Source organism: Papio anubis, chromosome 8, assembly GCF_008728515.1.
Source record: "Papio anubis isolate 15944 chromosome 8, Panubis1.0, whole genome shotgun sequence".
Classification (NCBI taxonomy): Eukaryota; Metazoa; Chordata; class Mammalia; order Primates; family Cercopithecidae; genus Papio; species Papio anubis.
In genome coordinates, this window is record NC_044983.1 from 50,882,719 (window position 1) to 50,901,357 (window position 18,639).

General features: G+C 40.5%; 1 protein-coding gene across 4 annotated transcripts in view; it reads left to right on the forward strand.

The window, feature by feature from the left end:
• The window catches only part of XKR4 (XK related 4), a 408,833-nt gene that overhangs the window by 108,726 nt on the left and 281,468 nt on the right, over positions 1-18,639 (forward strand). The window lies entirely within an intron of this gene.

Genomic DNA, 18,639 nt, shown 5'->3' on the forward strand with positions numbered 1-18,639 from the left:
CTTAGCAAGAAACTCAATTCTCTATGAAACATAGTATGAAGCAAAATGCGCTAAAATTTAAGTGGGAGTTATTCACATATCAGAAGAGACTGAGACACTGTCTAATATACATTTGTCCTGCACAGATTTTGAGTGATAAAAATAAACAAAAATTACCAACAGAATTAAATTTAACGGTTAAAAACTGGTCTTCACATCATTGCAAACACTCCCTCTTAAGTTATAAGAAATAGGAAGAGTTTTACATCTTTTGTGGAAATGGATTTTAAAATAGTTCCAATGTTTATGGGCCCATAGGTTTTGTTTTTCCTTGTGATATAAACCTTCTTACAGTACATTTCAGTTTTCAGTCACAAGGCACCTTTATAGCAAGTTATCATATTCTTTGAAGTAAGTATAAATGTGAACAAACAGTAGATAATGATTCTACCGTTTTGGAGATGTTGTCACATTTCTGCACAAAAGAGCATTCCTCTCATCTGCTCAGAGTCATTACCTGGCTTATGAAGAGCTGTTTAGTGTTCTGTAGGAATTGTTCTCACATCTGAGATGCACACAAGAGCAGGCATTTGAAACACCTCCACGGTTCAGAAAGATATTTGTCTTACAGGCCCACCCAGCAAAATTTTAGATCCTCAAATCAAATTCTAGAAGCAGTCTTTTTTTTTTTTTTTTTTTTTTTTAATTTTGTAAGATAGAGGGGCCTTTGTTCTTTATTCTGGCATAAACATCTAAAAAAAAGGACAGTCATGAATCCCTTGTTAGAGTTGGGTTTCTGTGAGCCATTCCCCAAGCAATCAGGTGCTCAGTTCTCATCATCTCTCAGTAATTACAGGAAATGGCGGTAATGTCTAAGGTACCTGTCAAAAGCATTGTTGTTTGCCGGGCCCTTAAATAGTAAATGATAGCTGATTCATTCATGGCCCTGCGATGGATCTTTGTTCCTTTCCCATTCAGAATCTGCTCTTCCCACTTCACTCAGATGTTTGCAGTTCATGCTGAGAGTAGCAATTCATTCTTGGCAAAGGCTCCCCAAGGCTTGGATTATGCAACTCCTGTGTAACTGAGCTCTCCACGGGAGCATGGCAGGTTGGGGCGGGGCGGAGGAAGTGAGTCTTACTGGTTTTCAGTCTGTCCAAGTTCTCTTAAAATTGATCTGCTTACCAAGGGGCTCCAAAAACTAAAATACCTCAGTTATTTTGTCTGGACTCTGAGAAGCATGTCTCTGCATAATGAATGATATCCTCTCTTCAGTCCACTTCTGATGAATCAGAAATGGACCTTAAGCCTTGCAAACCAACAGCCTCTCCCCACCCCTTCTTAGAGCCAACCAATGTTGACTCCCAGTGAAATAAAATTTTTTTAAGAATCCAAATCTGAGGCTCATATAAAGGTAAGTTATTCTACAGATGTTTGCTTTCTTATAATCTTTCTATTCCCTTTGCTTTGGTGACAAGGGCTTAGAAATAAAGTTAAACCTTTTACATATCTTCTGTTTTATGGGTGCTTTAAGGAAAGAGAAAAGTTGGAAGTTTCTCCTATGCATTTTTTTTCATATATATACTCTGAAAATGTTCTAGGATTCCATGTTTAAGCAATGGATGTTTTATGGGCACTAATCCGGCATTTTATAAGAATAAGATTTCGTGATCTATTGCACTATGATGACCATAGTTAATAATAATATATTGTATGTTTCAAAATTGCTAAAAAATAGATTTTTAATATTCTCACTGCAAAAAAAATGAGAAATTGGTGAGGTGATAGATATGTCAATTAGGTTTATTGAATCTTTCTATAATGTATGCAAAGATAAAATATCACTTTGCATCCCATAAATATACACAATTATTGTTGATCAATTAAAAATAAATGATGTTTTAAATGTATGATAGCATTGAAAACTACAGATTTCATTTTTTGGCCTGTGTAATCAAATGAATAGAATAAACAAATGATTAAGTGTAACAAATGTAAATGCTCTGAAAATGTGCAATTATATCCCACAAGGGAAAGGAAGCAAGTAAGTCTTTTTTGGACATTAAACATCTTATACAAATGCTGCAATGCCAACGAAAGTGAACATAAATATTAAATTTTCTTGGAATATAAAACAAATTTTAAAATGTTTAAAAAGATATAGCATTGTCTGTTTGTTCTAGCACCAACTAGGCTTCAAGACTAAAGTCTACAGTTCCTGAGCCTCTAGTCATCAAACCTGGCTCTGGAGGAAGTGGGGCAGGTCCCAATGTGACTGAAATGGACTCCATAGACTCTCAAAGCTCTCACACTGGGACCTTCCCACTGAACTTCACACATTTTTGCTCTCAAACCCAGCCAGTTTGGTTTGAACTCCGACCACCTTCTAGGTCTTACCATCTCCTTTTTCCCCAGAAGCTGAGACCTCCATTCTCTTCCACCCAGTATCTGGTTCTAGCATTACCATTTACTGAGTAGGTGATCTTGAAATAGGTAATCTCCATTTTAATCTTTAATCATAATCTTTTAAATGAGGACATTGATGTATAGGATTGTTATAAGGATTAGATCTAAAGTATTTAATACAGTGACTTGCATATAGTAGGCTCCACGTTCGTGGTAGATACTATACTAATGGTTCAATGTGGCCAGACCTCCCCTCACCTGCAATCCATGTCCAATGATGATCTCTTTCAAGAGATACCTATTGTTCCTCCCATATCCGCATTGGCTTATATGTTCTGAGAATCATTGCCAGCCAAGATTTGATTTGAGTGGCCTTGGAACACTAGGACTTGCAAGGCTGGCCGGCCAATGTGGAGCCCAGCCCTGCTGGTTGGAGTAGTCCTTCTGGAAGAGTCTTCTAGGTTTTTTCTTACTTTTCTTTTCCTGTCAACCCGTGGATAAAACAACACAAAAACTATGTAAGATAAGCCGACAATGTATTTTATGAACCTGGGTCACAGATGAATTATGTCAACCTAATCTCTAAAGAGGTGTGGTAAAATAGGGATAAAGCAACAATAATGACAGTCTTTGTTGCTAAGAAAGTCAACGAGACTATCTCATTTTATGCTGTAAGGTCCCCACAGGTTTCATTTGCTTTCCTGGGCAGCCCCTGCCTTGAAAGCAGGGTGTGGTGGTTTCCTGCCCCACATGCTGGAGGCCCTGGCTTGCACCCTGATGTTTCTGATGGTAAAAGCCAAGGCGATCCTCACCTTAGGGCTCAGATGTCCTTGGGGGAACTTTGTGGTGCTCAAACTACACCTTGGTGACCCTCTTTGCATTGTCACTATCATTCTTTGGCTGAGCTCAGGAAGTTCCCTCTGCCACGCCCATCACTCTCTTCAGCAACCTCCCCAGTACAGTGATGGGGAGGGAGATGTGAGCTCTTCCAGGGTGCTTTAGTGCCACAGTTCCTCACCGGACTCACTCGCTCTTACAGTCCCTTCTCCAGAGGGTCTCACAGGACAAGTTTTCCTCTGTCAGCTGGGGTTTGGGTGACACCAATGGTCGGACACTGGCCCACTCCAGCCACCAACCCCAGCCATCAGCTCATGAGGAAAGAGGAGGGTGAGTCCACCTGTCTCACCAGATACAGGACTAGCCACAGAATAGATTCTCTACTCTGTATTTGTTGAATTGGAATGAGTGAATTCTTCCTTACAACTAGTCTGTCCCAGGAGACTGAGTCCATGGGCCCTGCATGTTTCCTGTCCCAGAGAGTGCCCCCTGCCCACTTAGTAACCCTGAGATGTGGGTTCATCCTCTTCTCGACCTTCCCGTCCTTGCTTAAGACTTTTGTCCTGGTACTGTTAGTTGTAGCATGTGTAGTTTCTGTCTTCTCAGATGTTTTCTTAGATCATGTTTTTCAAACTCATTTAAACCATGACCCATGGAAACAAAAGTTTAATGAAATACTCACCTTTCCTGTGGGTGATGTTCTCTGATATTTCCCCATTCTGCTCTGCTCTACTTCTCCAGTCTATTCTATTCTGTCCTGTTGCACTTTTAAAAGACTGGTCACAGCTCACTGAATTGATTTTTAAACTCCTGAATAGGTCACTGTCCACAGTTTAAAAAAAATACTATATGAAGACCATATTCCAATAAAGCCACTGACATTCAGCCATGACATGCCACAGTCTCCTTAGTGAGGAAGGTTTTGTCAACCTCACAGTCTTCTCAGTTACTGAATCTAAAGTAGACCATTACGATGATTCTTTGTTAATTCCCTTCATAACATTAACAGCAATCCATACATATTTTATTCATTTGCTTATGTCCTTATTTCTGCCTCTTCAAAATGAAAGATCCATAAAAGTAGAACTTTGTCTTATTCACGATTGTGTTCCCAGCACAAATTCTCTGGTACATCCATGTTGAATGATGGAATGAGTGAATGAAACCCTCACTACACATGTATATACAAGGAAGTTTGGTTCTCTGAGGACATTTTGATTCTCTGTCAATTTTGTGTAAATGATTATAGGTAATATATTTAAGGGAGAGGAATTTTTTTTTTTTTTTTTTTTTTTTTTTTAGAATATAAAGTCATTCACACCGCAGAAAGGGCAGGAGCCAGCCAGCTTCCAGAGTCAAAGTGGTAGATGTAGGGTACTATGTCTTTAGTGCAACATCATGAGGTTGAATTGGCTCCAGTCACTGTTCAGATTCCCAGAAAAGAGCATCTGACTGGCTGCTCTTTATTTTATGGCCCTCTCGTGTCCAGGAGAGGAAAGAGCACCTGACTGAGGTCAAGACTGCAAGCATGGGGAGGCAAAGTTAGGTTCTCAAAGAAAAACTGTGATGCTATCAGCACAGGTAAGTCTGGACAGGCAGAACCAGTGGATGTCAACTACGTATGTCTTTATGTCTGTCATTCTTGCAAGAGTTGAAATGATAGCCAGGGTCCGATGTTGGCATAACTGAGATAAGATTTCTTAGTCTTCTAACCCTTCACTTCTCCAGATCTATAGATGCCTCCCATGGAAGACCTCTCTTGTACTCTGGTTTTGTATTAGAATTATTCTGAATCTATTTATACCAAAAGTATGTAATATACTGTTTTGTGTTCAGTAATATATGGGACACTGTGGAAACTTACAAGATAAAAATGTGACATTGTACCGTACTCCAGTTTATAGTCCAAATGGAGTTCAGACATTTGACACTTTAAGAAAGTGATATAGAATAGGATTGTATCAAAATTGGTAAAGTAAATAATTGCATTTCTTTCATTCTGCATTTCTAGAAAGTAGCTAAAATTTTTCCAATGCATTTCTAGAAAGTAGTTGAAATTCCTCTAAACGTTTGGAGTAGAATGAAAAATATGATTGTTCACCTTCACTGTAAACATCCTTAAACAACTGCTTGAGTTGTTAGTTGATTTAATATAGGGATAAAATAATTAAAAATGTTTAGAGTGAAGGCTAGATTTTTGTCATGGGTACTTAAGCAGACAGATACTGTTACCTTTCGCTGGAGGGCAACAGATTTTTGGGCCTGAAGAGAGAGAGTTGGGTTTTGGACATGATAAGATTAAGCTGTGTGGTTCTTCACCAAACTTCTCTTTATTTTTTCTGCTAATGAGCAGAAAGAATAGACTTGCTCACTAGCAGAAAAGGAAAGGAATCAGAGGAGAGAAAGACAACTCTAAAATAAATTACTGAACTTGCAGAAAAATATTATTTAAACCTATGTGTCTTACATTTAGTGAGATGGAAAGAACATAGCATAACTAAATGTGCATAAATATATACATCTGCTTTTTCTACATTTTCTTTTTCCCTCCTCTCTCCCTCTTCATTTTTGCCTCCTTCCTCTAAGAATTCTATCCTCTTATTCTGTCAGGTACTGATTATCCTATTTCTTTTTATTTCATACTGGTTCTCATTTGCCCAGAGATATTAAATTTCTACCTTTTAAAATTAGTTCCCATTAATTGAGTCCAATTTAGCAAATCTTGGAATTAAGAATATGGATAATTGTCAAAGAATATAGATAATTGCAGTTGTGTCTTGAAAGGAAGTTTACCCTTCATTGAAGCAATTCTAGAATCTGCAAATGGATATATTAAGATAGAAAATTAAATGATGTTTGGCTCTCGTGTAGTCTACAGAACAGACTCGATGATTTTGTCATATGACTTAGTTCACTCTCAACTCTGTCATTTACTTTTAATTATTCTTGACTCTCTACAATTGATTTAAGCTATAAACTTTTTAAAAATAGCACTTCCAAAAGTGGGCTCCATGGAACGTTAGTTTCACGAGAATTTAATGTTCAATATTGCGGGATAAAAAAGAATAGCCTAATGAAGTACTGGGTTAAACAAATTTGGCAAATTTCATTTCCCAAGTGCATTGAGGGTCACTGAGAGATGTATTATGTAAAATTTCCTAAACTCATTTAACTATACATTATTTTTTCCTACAAAGAATCCTAAATGTTTATTATCCTATGGTAAACATTTTGGAAAATGCTAGATTATATTATCTAAATGTTGCTTTATGGCATTTCTTGTTCTATGGAAACATTGGTTTCAAATAGTGGCATTTGCTGTACGTGATTTCAGAAGCACTGAAGGAGTTAAAGGACCTTAAAAATAAGAATTAGGTATTTTCTGTTACTAATTAATGAATGATACATATGTCGATTTGGGTATATGGCATTGTGAATTAAGTAAAATAATTTTAAAGCTTATTAGTACATTATAAATACTTAGAATAAAACATAATATGAAACTTACATTCCCTGTGCTTTCCTTAAGCTATTCAAGTAAAAACCTGTGTCTCATTTCGTATTTATGCAACGTAATGTCACACAGTGTGACTATGCATATTCCCCATTTTACAAACTTGCCTGACTCTTTTACTTCTTCATTTGGCTATTTTTAATTTTGGTAGGATATAATGTTTCAATTCACAATGTACACTTTTAAAAGATGAGGACTAACTCTATAGGATAAACAGTTACTTACAGATAAATATATGCATTGTATAACACAATGGTAACATTTAGAAATTATACTTTAGGTGGGCTAGATTATATAAAGAGTTAATATGGTGTTCTTTGCCTATTAGCCATTTTACATTGCCCACAGTCTAAACAGGCTGTATAATAGGATCATTGCTATCATTGACCCCATCATGGTGCTCAGTGATCAATGGTCCTATTAATGACATTCTATGCCTGGAAACATCTATGGAACCCTTCTCCTCCTATGGAGACAGATGGTGGATTTAACAGTGACCCACAAGGCCAGCCTAGTCGTCTGTTTTCATTTTGGTCATAATTCATCCAGAGCCAGATGCAGAACTATGCATGAAACCATCACATTCTTAGTGAATGCCCACATGAACATATGCACATCAAGTTTGTCTGAATGCAATGAGTGGTTGTTTTGAATAAAATAACATTGTCCTGCATGGTGCTGATGATTGTTTCCTAGAGAATTTTAGAGAGAGGCGCCAACCAGTAAGTGAAACTAGATACTCCACATAAAATGTATTATTATAATGTGTCAAGTGTTTTAGTTTGTTTGCTTTTGTTGAGTAGGGAAGTTTGTTTTGTTCTGTAAGAAGTGAAGAGTATAAGGGGCATTTGGTGACCAGATTTGGCCAGGACCATGAAGGCCAAAGTTTTAGGTCCCTTGCCTCTGTCTGGCCCAGACAACAACATCCATGACCAGGGTGCCCACTTTGCATCCACAGCGAATGTGGTCCACATGAATGTCTGGGCCAAAACAATCGATGAGTCGGCATTTAAAAAGAAAAAAATCCTTCAAAATGTAACCAAGAACCTCAAAGTCCATACCCTGATGAGCTAGGTCAATCATACCTTTAAATACAAAGATTAGCAAAATAGAATTTATTTGAGGATTCATGAAAGGAGACAGGAAATGCCAGAAATGTGGTTTAATGAACTTCGGAATGAAAGCAAGAGTATAAATCTTTTCTCAGGTCTATAATTGTGTGCATTAATTCATGGAGAAGAGAAAATGCACTCTCAGTAGGCGATTGAACATATAAGTTAGGCTGAAGGAGACACTTTGCTACGTGTGAAGTTAAAAGCATGGTAAAGGAGGGCTTTCACACGGCCTGTGACCTGTGACATGATTGCTGACTCAGAGAATGAAGCATTTTTACACTGAATGTCCAGGAGAATGGTGGTGGGGCTGGAGGTAGGGACAAGATGTATGCATCCTATTAAGTGAAAAAATCTATCTTCCCAACCCATTTTTTTAGAAATCTCTCCGAGATTCCTCCTTCCTCCTTAGAACTCCTGAAGTCCGACAAGCCATCCAGTGTGACCTGTCCTACTTCCTAAACACTTCCCAACTCTGCCTTTCCTCCTCATCCCCACTGTCACTAAACTAGTTCATGCCCTCATCGTTCTTGCCCGGACTGCTGAAATCACCTTCTAACAGATCTTACCCTCCCACCTTCCTTTAATACCCTTTGTTTGAAGAATCTTACCACTGACAGTAGAGTATCTTCCTCAAACATGAGTCTGATCCCATTATCCTATTACCCAGGAGCCTCTGCCAGCTATCCATCACTGTTGAGAAGAAAGTCAGGAGACTGAACAAAACCTACGAGGACCTTGATCAGCTTGCCCTTCCTATATGGCTGCTTCCTAAAATGCACCAACACGCCCGACTCACTCTTACTTACCTGTGTATTCCCAGACATACTCTCATTCAAGAAGTCCTCTGGAACACCGCAACACCATCCCCCACCCTGTTGTGTGTGGTGGCAGCCCCCACCTTCTGCCAGTGCACCCTGAGCATAGAGTACTCGTAGTGTTTAGCACATGCCAGCGTGGCTGTTGGTTTTCTCATCTATGTTGTTCCCTACACTATGAGCAAGGCAGGCCTCAACTAATTATAGATGTTGTTATCATAGCTGAAAGATGTGATGATCCCTCTACACTGTGCACAAAGACTTGAAAATCTTTACTTAGTCAACAGATACAATTTCCAGATCATGGTTTCATTCTATAAAGAACCACTGAAGGACCAAGGCAGGCCCAAGACTGAGCACCGGTGGTACCAACACTTGCTCACTACCCTCCCAATGACATTGCTTGGTAAGAGTTGCCATTCATTTCTCAGATGAGGAGGAAGAGGTGCTCATCCAGCCAGAGGTTGAGTCAGTGCACCAATCAGGTGTGTCTGAGTCCAAGGCCAGGCGCTCTCCACTTCCATTCAAAGATAGTCACTGTCTCTTCCTTAAAATATGGGAGTAAAATTAATTGCTTGAACTAATAAACCTTGAGAGGGCCCTGGCTGAGCTGCCTGACTCTTGAAAGGGTCCTAGCTGAGCTGCCTGACTCATGGTTAAGCGGGACAGTTGGGTGGCACTTCTGCAGAGACAGCCTGAGACCAGGTGGGGACGACAGAAGAAAGGGGTGCAAGTGCTGAGAGCACAGATCTGCGACAGCCACCCCTGTGTGAGTGGGACATTCAGTGCAGCCCAGGGACTCCTCCCTACTGTGGACATGATCAGGAATGTGCAGCTCAGGCTGTTCTGTGAATCCACAGCTTTTGTTGGTTCTCTGTGTGCCACACAATGTTATTACTGTTTTTTTTTTTTTTTTGAGATGGAGTCTTGCTGTGTCACCCAGGACAGTGTGCAGTGGTGTGATCTCGGCTCACGCAACCTCTGCCTCACTGGTTCAAGCAATTCTCCTGCCACAGCCTCCCGAGTAGCTGGGACTATAGGCATGCACCACCACTCCCAGCTAATTTTTGTATTTTTAGTAGAGACATGGTTTCATCGTGTTCGCCAGGCTGGTCTCGAACTCCTCACCTCAGGTGATCCGCCCACCTCGGCCTCACAAAGTGCAGGGATTACAGGCATGAGCCACTGCACCCGGCCATGTCATTACTGTTTTTAGCAGAGCTGCCATGTGGGAACTGAGATCGTCACAATAGAGACAGAAGGCATGCATAGCTTTCATGCATTTCACAATGCAATCCTTAAGTACAATTTGCTAAACATATTAGATATCAAAAAGAACCACTTAATAAAAAATAACTACTGTTCATCTAAAGAGGATGAATCTATAAGAAATCATTTTTAAGGAAAGTCAAATTTTAACCTAGTATCATTTAAGAATGTCTTTATTTATTATGCATTATTTATTTGACTTATTACAAGTTCTCATTCTCAGAAGCCTTAGGCACATATGTGAAGAATAAATGGAATAATTAAATCCAATAGTTAAAATCACCACAAAGAAAAAAAAATCAATGTAATGTTACTATTTGCAATTTAATTGAAGAAATCACTTAAAACATGTAACAATATAAGGAATTTAATAAGACGTTCACCTGCTTCTATAAAACCAGGAGGCAATCTGCTGCTGGCCTCCTCCTATTCTTCTTTATGTAGTAGTGCCGTGTCTGTATTCCTCATAGCTCACCACGGTTGTAATTACTTTGTTTTCATTTTGCATGGTTCATTAAATATGTGTTGAAATGTATGTATATGTGTGTATGTACACACACACACACACATACACACACACACACATTCTCTCTTCTATTTCTGTCTCTAAAATGTGATTCTGGATTAGGGGATTTATTAAAAGAAAAGCCTCTGAACAACCCAGACCATGGGGTTCCCTTCCATTCAGCTGATGTTTTTCTAAAGAACTGGAAAAACAAACAAACAAAACTGAACACAAAACAACAACAAAACACCTTTGCAAAGGGAGCTGCTGTCCCTGACTGGAGCATGTTGTCATATATCTGTGACCAGGTTCCCAAACCCAGCCTACCTGCTCTAGCAGGCTTCTGATGGGGCTGCTTAAATCCATCCTGTCTGTAACGCAGGCAGCCGCGGAGCCTGACCACTCTCTGAAAGGGGCCGGCTGACAGCACTAGCTGTCCACCCTGTGTTGATTTCCGCACAGCACCTCTGACCAATGCTCCTGGACAGGACCAGAGGCTGTGGAGCAAAAGAGGATAGTGAAGGAAAGAGACAGCTGGGAGACACAGAGCTGACGCAGTTGAGGCACAGGCCTCAGCTGGCACTGCCTTCCCAGAAACCTGATTGTCTCCTTCAGAGCACAGGAAGTGCTCCATGGACAGTTGCATGGCTGGCTGGATGGAGGATGAATAGTGCATGGGTGGATATAGTTAAGAGAGGAAGGAATTGGACATTATTTATTTCATGTAAAAACTTCCGATTCCTCCTGAGTTTCTCCACTTCACTTGTCTCCTTCACTGTCTGCTTCCTTCCCTTCTGTCAAGGATGTATTACAGTCTCCAGTCCTTGGTGCCTTGTGTGTCTCTCTTCTTGCATCTACTATATTTATGTGGGTTTTCCCATAGGATCACCTTGGCCCCCCTACAGAAGCTTGGTCTTGCATTGCCAGCTCCAGCTGGACATTCTCACTTATGCATCTACCATATCCTCAAAGCCAGTATAACTATTGTTAATTAGCTTTTTTTTTTTTTTTTTTTCTAATTCCTTCTCCAGATTTTCCTGGTGCCTGTGTAACTCATGCCTCTTTTGGGCACCTGGCTCGAGGCCTTGGCATCGTCTTTGCTCTGCTCATCCGTTGCCTGGTGTCCTTTGTTGCGGGCCTTCCTGCCATTTCTCTCATTCTATGTGGGTTGTGTTGTAATCATTTTCGAAGCACGCTTCCTGACTCCATTTTCTTCCCACTAAAGTTGATACTATCCACTAAAGAACAATTAATTTTCTCAAATTACTTCTCTGTTCATGTTACTCCCTGATTTAAAAATCTCCAGTGACTCGTTATGGCTTAAGGCAGTGGTTTCCGAGAATGTTAGATATGATAGAACAGTAAATAAAACAATTAGAAAAAAAAAATCAAAAGTAGAAAAAACTAGGGAGGGGAATCACTTTTATTTCTCCTACTACAGACATGTTTTAAATTACAATCTATGGTAGCAATGATTACGTTTAGAAAGAGACCCTTTTTTTTTTTTTTGGAGACAGGGTTTCTCTCCCATCATCCAGCCTAGAGTGCAGTGGTGCATGCCCAGCTCACTACAATCCTTGCCTCCCTGGTGGGCACAAGCAACTCTCCCCAGCTCTTAGTAGCTGGACTATGGCATGCAAAGCACTCATGTTCTGGCTAATTTTCTTTTTTTTTGTTTCTTTTGCTTTTTGAGACGAGTCTCTGCCTGTCACCCAGGGCTGACTGCAGTAATGATCTCAGCTCATCGCAAGCCCGGCCTCCCGGTTCACGCATTCGCCCTCAGCCTCCGAGTAGTCTACAGGCACCACCCCGGCCTCGCTAGTTTTTGTATTTTTAATAGAGACGGGGTTTCTACGGTGTTAGCCATGATGGTCTCTGATTCTTGACTAAAATCCGCCTCCGTCTGCCTCCCAAAGTGCTGGATTACAGGCTTGAGCCACCGCGCCCGGCCGACTGGCTAATTTTCATATTTTTAGTAGAGACAGGGTTTCACCATGTTGGCCAGGCTGGTCTCGAACTCCTGTCCTCAAGTGATCCACCTACCTCGGCCTCCCAAAGTGCTGGGATTACAGACATGAGCCACCATGCCCAGCTGGATGAGACATTACATTCTAATCTTAAAAAGTAGGAATGACAATCTCATAATAGAGGAAAAACTAGAAATAATAGAATAATAACTGGAAATAATGCTTTTATGAAAAGCTCAAACCACTGGTCACCTTCATCTCCTTGTTCTGGTTCCTTGGCTGGTGACAATGTCTCTGCCAAGCCACTGGTGCTTGGAGCAGGAGAGAGCTTGAACAAGAACTCACGGTCCTTTCATCCGTCCATCCTTCCACACTCATCTCTCCTCCTGCTTTCAGCTGCTCAGTCTGATTGTGTCTGAGCTTTGGGGATTTTGCTTAAGAGGCATGTGACACATTGTCTGGTCTCTTTAGGCTTTGCCTTTGGGCTCTTTAAAATGAAGAGTTTGAAATTGACGATAATGAGGTTTCCTCCGTTGCTAAAGTCTGTATTCAAATTGATTGATTTGTTTACCTAATTGAAGGTGGTATCTATATATGCACTTATATCTAGCTTTCTGTCTCATAAACTCAAAATTAAAATATTGAGGCTTATAGGCAAGCATTTATCATCTGAATATGAGGAATGAACTGAAGTATGCAGTTGAAACCTTTCTTTATTTACATGCAGTTAGCTTGACATCAGGGAAGACCCTGGGTAAAGTAGGACAAAATGATGAAAATATTCATTTCATATATATTGTTTTAGTGTACATGTGTGGAGCATATTATAGTAGAATATCTGCCCTTCCATTTCACTTAGCTATGAAGGAACCATTGATTTAACATATATTGTTGTTTTTGCTTTTATCTTATTTTGATACGGGCTCTCACTCAGTTGCCCAGGCTGGGCAGTGATCATGGCTCACTGCTTGTTTTTATCCCCAGTCTGCCCCATCCTTCCCACACAACCAAGATGGGGTTCAAATTGAAGTAGCACAGACAAAAAAAGGGGAAAGGGATGATCAATCATATTTTTTTTCAAAGGAATTACCAGACTCGGGATGTTTAATCTTGGCAGATGGATGCAGTCTCATGAGTCTGTTTTGCAGATTTCCAGTGCTATGTGGGAAGAGCTAAATAAAAAATAAATGCAGGGAAACATGGACACAGGGTCTAGAGTGGGGAATCCCTCCTGCAGAGTGGAAGTCCTTACAAATCCTGTAAACTCCACTCCAGTCTCTTAAATTTGAGAGATTCCCTGCACGGTGTACATGAAGAGCAGAAAGTTTAGAGAGCTTGAGATGCTTGGCTGTAATCTATCCCTGTGCACATTTCCCACCTGAGGGCCAATTAGCATCTCAGATTCATTTCGTTGTGACTGAGAGCTTCACAAACACTTCCTTGATATTGACATCACTATGAAACTGATAGATGGGCTCCTAAAAGAAAGACATGGATGGTTCAAAATGGAATCTCATCTCAATCTTGTCATTTTGACCACAGATCACATCTTGCCCCTCAGGAATCATTTTCTGTTGTGTTGTACATCCAAGTCCCCTGGCTCTTGTGGCCAAGGGGAGGGACTTCTGGATAGCTCTCTTCAAATAGTAAAGTGGAATTCTCACTTTTGGGGTGGGCAGGCAACTTGCCGGACATTAGTGATGCTTGACCAAGTGCCAGGAAGAGGCCATTAGCTGGGTGCACTGCTGGGAAGAGCCCATTAGCACCCAGCTGCCAGGCCACAGTTTGGAACTTGGAGCAAGCTATATAGTCACAGCTTAGAAATTGTGATTCTCTTAGTATCCTGCAGATGGCTTGGAAAGCATGCAAAGATGAATCATACTCTATAATCATTTTGATACTTTTTCCCCAAGACATCAAAAAGACAGAAGAAAAATTAAAATTGTGGTCAGTTTCCTAGACATTTTATATATTTGGGGCTGCTTTGGAAACATCAAATTTTTGAAATTTTTATGAACATACAAAGAATCACGTAGAACTTGAAAGTTGCCTGAATTTTTCCCATAATAGTATTTCGCTAAATGCAAAACCCATTTTTCTTTTTTTTTTTTTTTTTTTTTTAAATTCAACATTTATTTTAAAAACATTATTAAGCGTTAACCATATAATAGTCATTGAAGATATAAAATTAGTAAAAACAAAAAGTCATTGAATTGTGTATTTAAACAAGTCAGTATTATGGTACATAAATTACACTTCACATAAAGCTGTTATAAGAAATAAGATCCGGTTCTTTCCATCACAGAGATGACAGTTTAGTGGAAGTGTGAGACAAGCATAAATGATTACAATAACTTGTGAACATGCTATAACAGCTGTATGCTTAGCCTCTTAGCACTGGAGTACCAGGGCTCAGGCCTTGGACCTTTTATATTTTCTTCCCATAACCAGTCCCTTCATGATTTCATTCATGGCTTTAAAAATCAATTGCATTTTGATGACTCTCAAATTTTTATCTTTAGCAGATATCACTCCAAATTCTGAGTTCTTATCCAACTGACAACCTATTATCTCTCTTTTAAAGGCTAAAGAGCATCTCAAACTCAACATGTGCAAAACCAAATTCTTAGCCTTCCCCTCCAAATTTGCTCCCTTCTACAACCTTCAGCTCACTTCATTAGCAGCTTCATCTTTCCAGTTGCTCAGGCCAAAAAACCTTTGAGTCATCTTTAATTTCTTCCTTTCTCTCATACACTGCGTTTAATCCATTATGAAATCCTATTGGGTCTACCCTTAACATATATCCAGAATCTGACCACATCCAACTACCTCCCCTGCTACAATCCTGGCCCAGGTCATCATCTTCTCTTGTCTGATTTATTATCTTACTCCCTAACAATCCATATTCTGTAACAACGAAAGATTCTGGGAACCTCTGAAAATGTAACTCAGATCAAGTCAGTTCTCTGATCAAATTCTCCAACAGCTTCCTATCTCACTCCTAGTAAAAGCCAAAGTTTCCAGGCATGGTGGCTCACACCTGTAATCCCAGCACTTTGGGAGGCCGAGGCAGTCGGTCACCTGAGGTCAGGAGTTTGAGACCAGCCTTGTCAACATGGTGAAACCCCACCTCTACCAAAAATAGAAAATTTAGCCAGGTGTGGTGGCGGGCGCCTGTAATCCCAGCTACTCAGGAGGCTGAGGCAGGAGAATCACTTGAACCCGGGAGGCGGAGGTTGCAGTGAGCTGAAATCATGCCATTGCACTCCAGCCTGGGCTACAAGAGCAAAACTCTGTCAAAGAAAAAAAAAAAAAAGCCAAAGTCCTCACAGTGGTCTGCAAGACCCCATAAGATCTGGGCCTCCAACTCTACTACCTTTTGCCAATCTAGTCTTCATTTCTCTTATTTCTGTTCACTCTATTCCATCCATATGGCTTTCTTGCTATTCTTGAAATATTGGCAAGCTCCTGCTGAAGGACCTTTGCATTTTCTGTTCCCTTTGCCTGGAACTGTCTTCATCCCCGTTGGCCACTCCCTCACCTCCTTCAAGCCTTAACTCCCATGGCAAAACCCATTTTTCAAAAATTACTCATGAGCTAAATAAAAAATAACAATAATCATGTATCAAACTCTCAGAATGATTTTCCTCCCTATTCTTAAGAGAGCATCTGTCTTGCCCTCCAAGTCTTAGGTTTTCCCACATTTCCAATGAGGAGATCGGGGACCAACCAGGGTGTGTTTATGAGCTCTCTGCAGCCTGACCCACCTTCATCATATAATTCTTTCTGCTGTGCATTGTGGTCTCTTCCACTCTCTCTGTTCTGGCTCTGGGTGACCCATGTTCTCTTAATAGCCCACTCTGTTCCTGCCTCCTTTGTAAGCTATGAAGCTATGTTAATTTATGTCTTTGCTGCCCACTGTAAGCGGGCATGGACTAGAATGAAGGATGTTGAATCTGCGTGGGAGGAAGTAGGTATCTGGAGGGCTGGATAACTGGTTTGAGGTCACTTTACACTCTGTGTTTTGATCCAGAAAACTGATTGTAAATTAAAGTCACTCAATTGAAAGGGGGAATTCATTATAAGGACACAGAGCTGCCTCACAGAAATCCAGGGAAAGCTATAACACCTGACTTCAGAAAGGGAGGAACTGGAGCATTTTTGTTGATCTCTGCAGCAATAATTCAGAGTTTCACCCCAGTTTTCTACAATGAATAAAATTTATCTATACTCCTCATGTCTTCTGGTTTTTGTCCTTTGTCCTTTTACTAACTTAGTCTCTCATCTCATTCTAAATTCCTGCTGGGGCCATCTGATCCTTTTTTATTTTTTTATTTTTTTACCAGGTCAAAGTTATAGTCAGGCCAGGGATAGCTACCTTGCAGGTCAGGGGACAGCACTTGGTCCCATCACCTGTGCCAGGAGAAGGGCATGGCCTCATGCCTGCACAGGCTTGCAAAGGAAGTGGGTTCTTTGCAAAGGTGTGGACATGCCAGGCACGCAGAGCATGTCTTATCACATGGCCAAGAGCCATGAGGCCTGCCACACTGAGGTGGACCTGATTGTTCAGTCACACTGCATATTTGTCATGGGGGGTGGGGATACCCCGAAAGTATGCAAATGCCTGAACTGTGATTTTAAAAAAAATACAAAATCATGAAGTCTGACATTTTCAGGAACTTTTCCCACATTTGCTTTAGCCTCTCATCTCCTTAACCCGTTGAAATACCTTCCTTTAATATTGGATTAAGAAAATGCAGCAAGCACATACCTGTTGCTAACACACTGAATAAAGCACGAAAAAAAGCAGAAGCAGAAGATTGTATTTCAGAGATTGTGATTATTACATTTATGGCCTTAGAGATGAAAGATAATAAAAATAGTCCTAAATAGGAACCCCAGAATACATGTGTCAGAGCCAGAAGGAGCTCATGGGTCAGAACCAAAGCCAATACCATTATCAATTCCCTGAAGTCCGAATTAATAGCACACAGGATTTAGGAAACTGTGGTCAAGATAGATATTAGCAAAATGTGATTCATGTGGACCAGGGAGACAGAAGCCTTTATTACCCACAGAGATGCAGCTTTCAATTTCACACTGCTGTAATTTTAACAGCCTGGAGCTGCTCAGACCTGAAAATACTGCCAGCCTTATACCTACCCTATAGATTTGGATATTCTCCTCCAAAAAGAAATTGTTCCTTTTGTATTTAAAGTAGTACAAAATCAGATTTTTGCAAAAATACATTGTTTTCCATCCTTGTTCTTTTATGGTTACCTTGAACATACTTTTCACTAAAAATAAACTTGAATTTTGAACTAAAATTGTTAATAGAAATAGAAAATGCATCGCTTTTTAGATCACCCCAAAGTATCTTTGGGGGCCAAGTCTGAAGACTGCTTCTGAATTTAAATGTCTCCTGTCTAAAGTAGACATTACTAAATGTCTCATACTGAAATCACTCTACATTACACCTCTCACAAAACCTTATTACTTCCAAATTCAAACTCTTGTTAAAATTTGCATCACTCCAGTAGTTTTATATCAGTAGGAACACTGGCAATGTTGAGTGATTTTAAGGTAATTGAAGCATATTTATTTTAACAGGCATTGTAATCTGGCAGGCAGTGAGGCAAACACGGGAATATTGTAGCAAATAGGGATACTGAATGGCTCATCATCAAGAATACAATGATCAAATGCATTAAAGACACACAGTGAAAACCAGGTGTGAGGCTCTAGGGAAGCCTCTCAGGACAATGCACAGACCCCTGTGGCCGTGGAGGCTTCAGAGCAGGGTGACCAGGAACATGGGCTCTGCATCCAGGCTCCTTGGCCCTGCCTTTAATACCTGTGTGTCCATGGGCAAGGACCTCAGCTGCTATACTAGTTACCTGTGGCTGCCATAACAAATTATACAAACTGGGTGGCTTGAAACAATAACAGCTTATTCTTTCACAGCTCAGGAGGCCAGAAGTCTCAAATGAAGGATTGGCAGGGTTGGTTGCTGAGGCCTCTGAGGGAGAATCTGTTCCATGCTTTGCCTCTGAGGGAGAATCTGTTCCACCTTCTGAGGCTGCTGGCAGTCCTTGGCACTCCATGGCATCACCCAGTCTCTGTCTCCATCCTCACATGGCCTTCTCTGTACCTGTGTTTTCTCCTCTTCGAATAATGACACTGGCCATTGGATTTAGGGCCCACCCTAATCCAGTGTGATCTCAGCTTCATC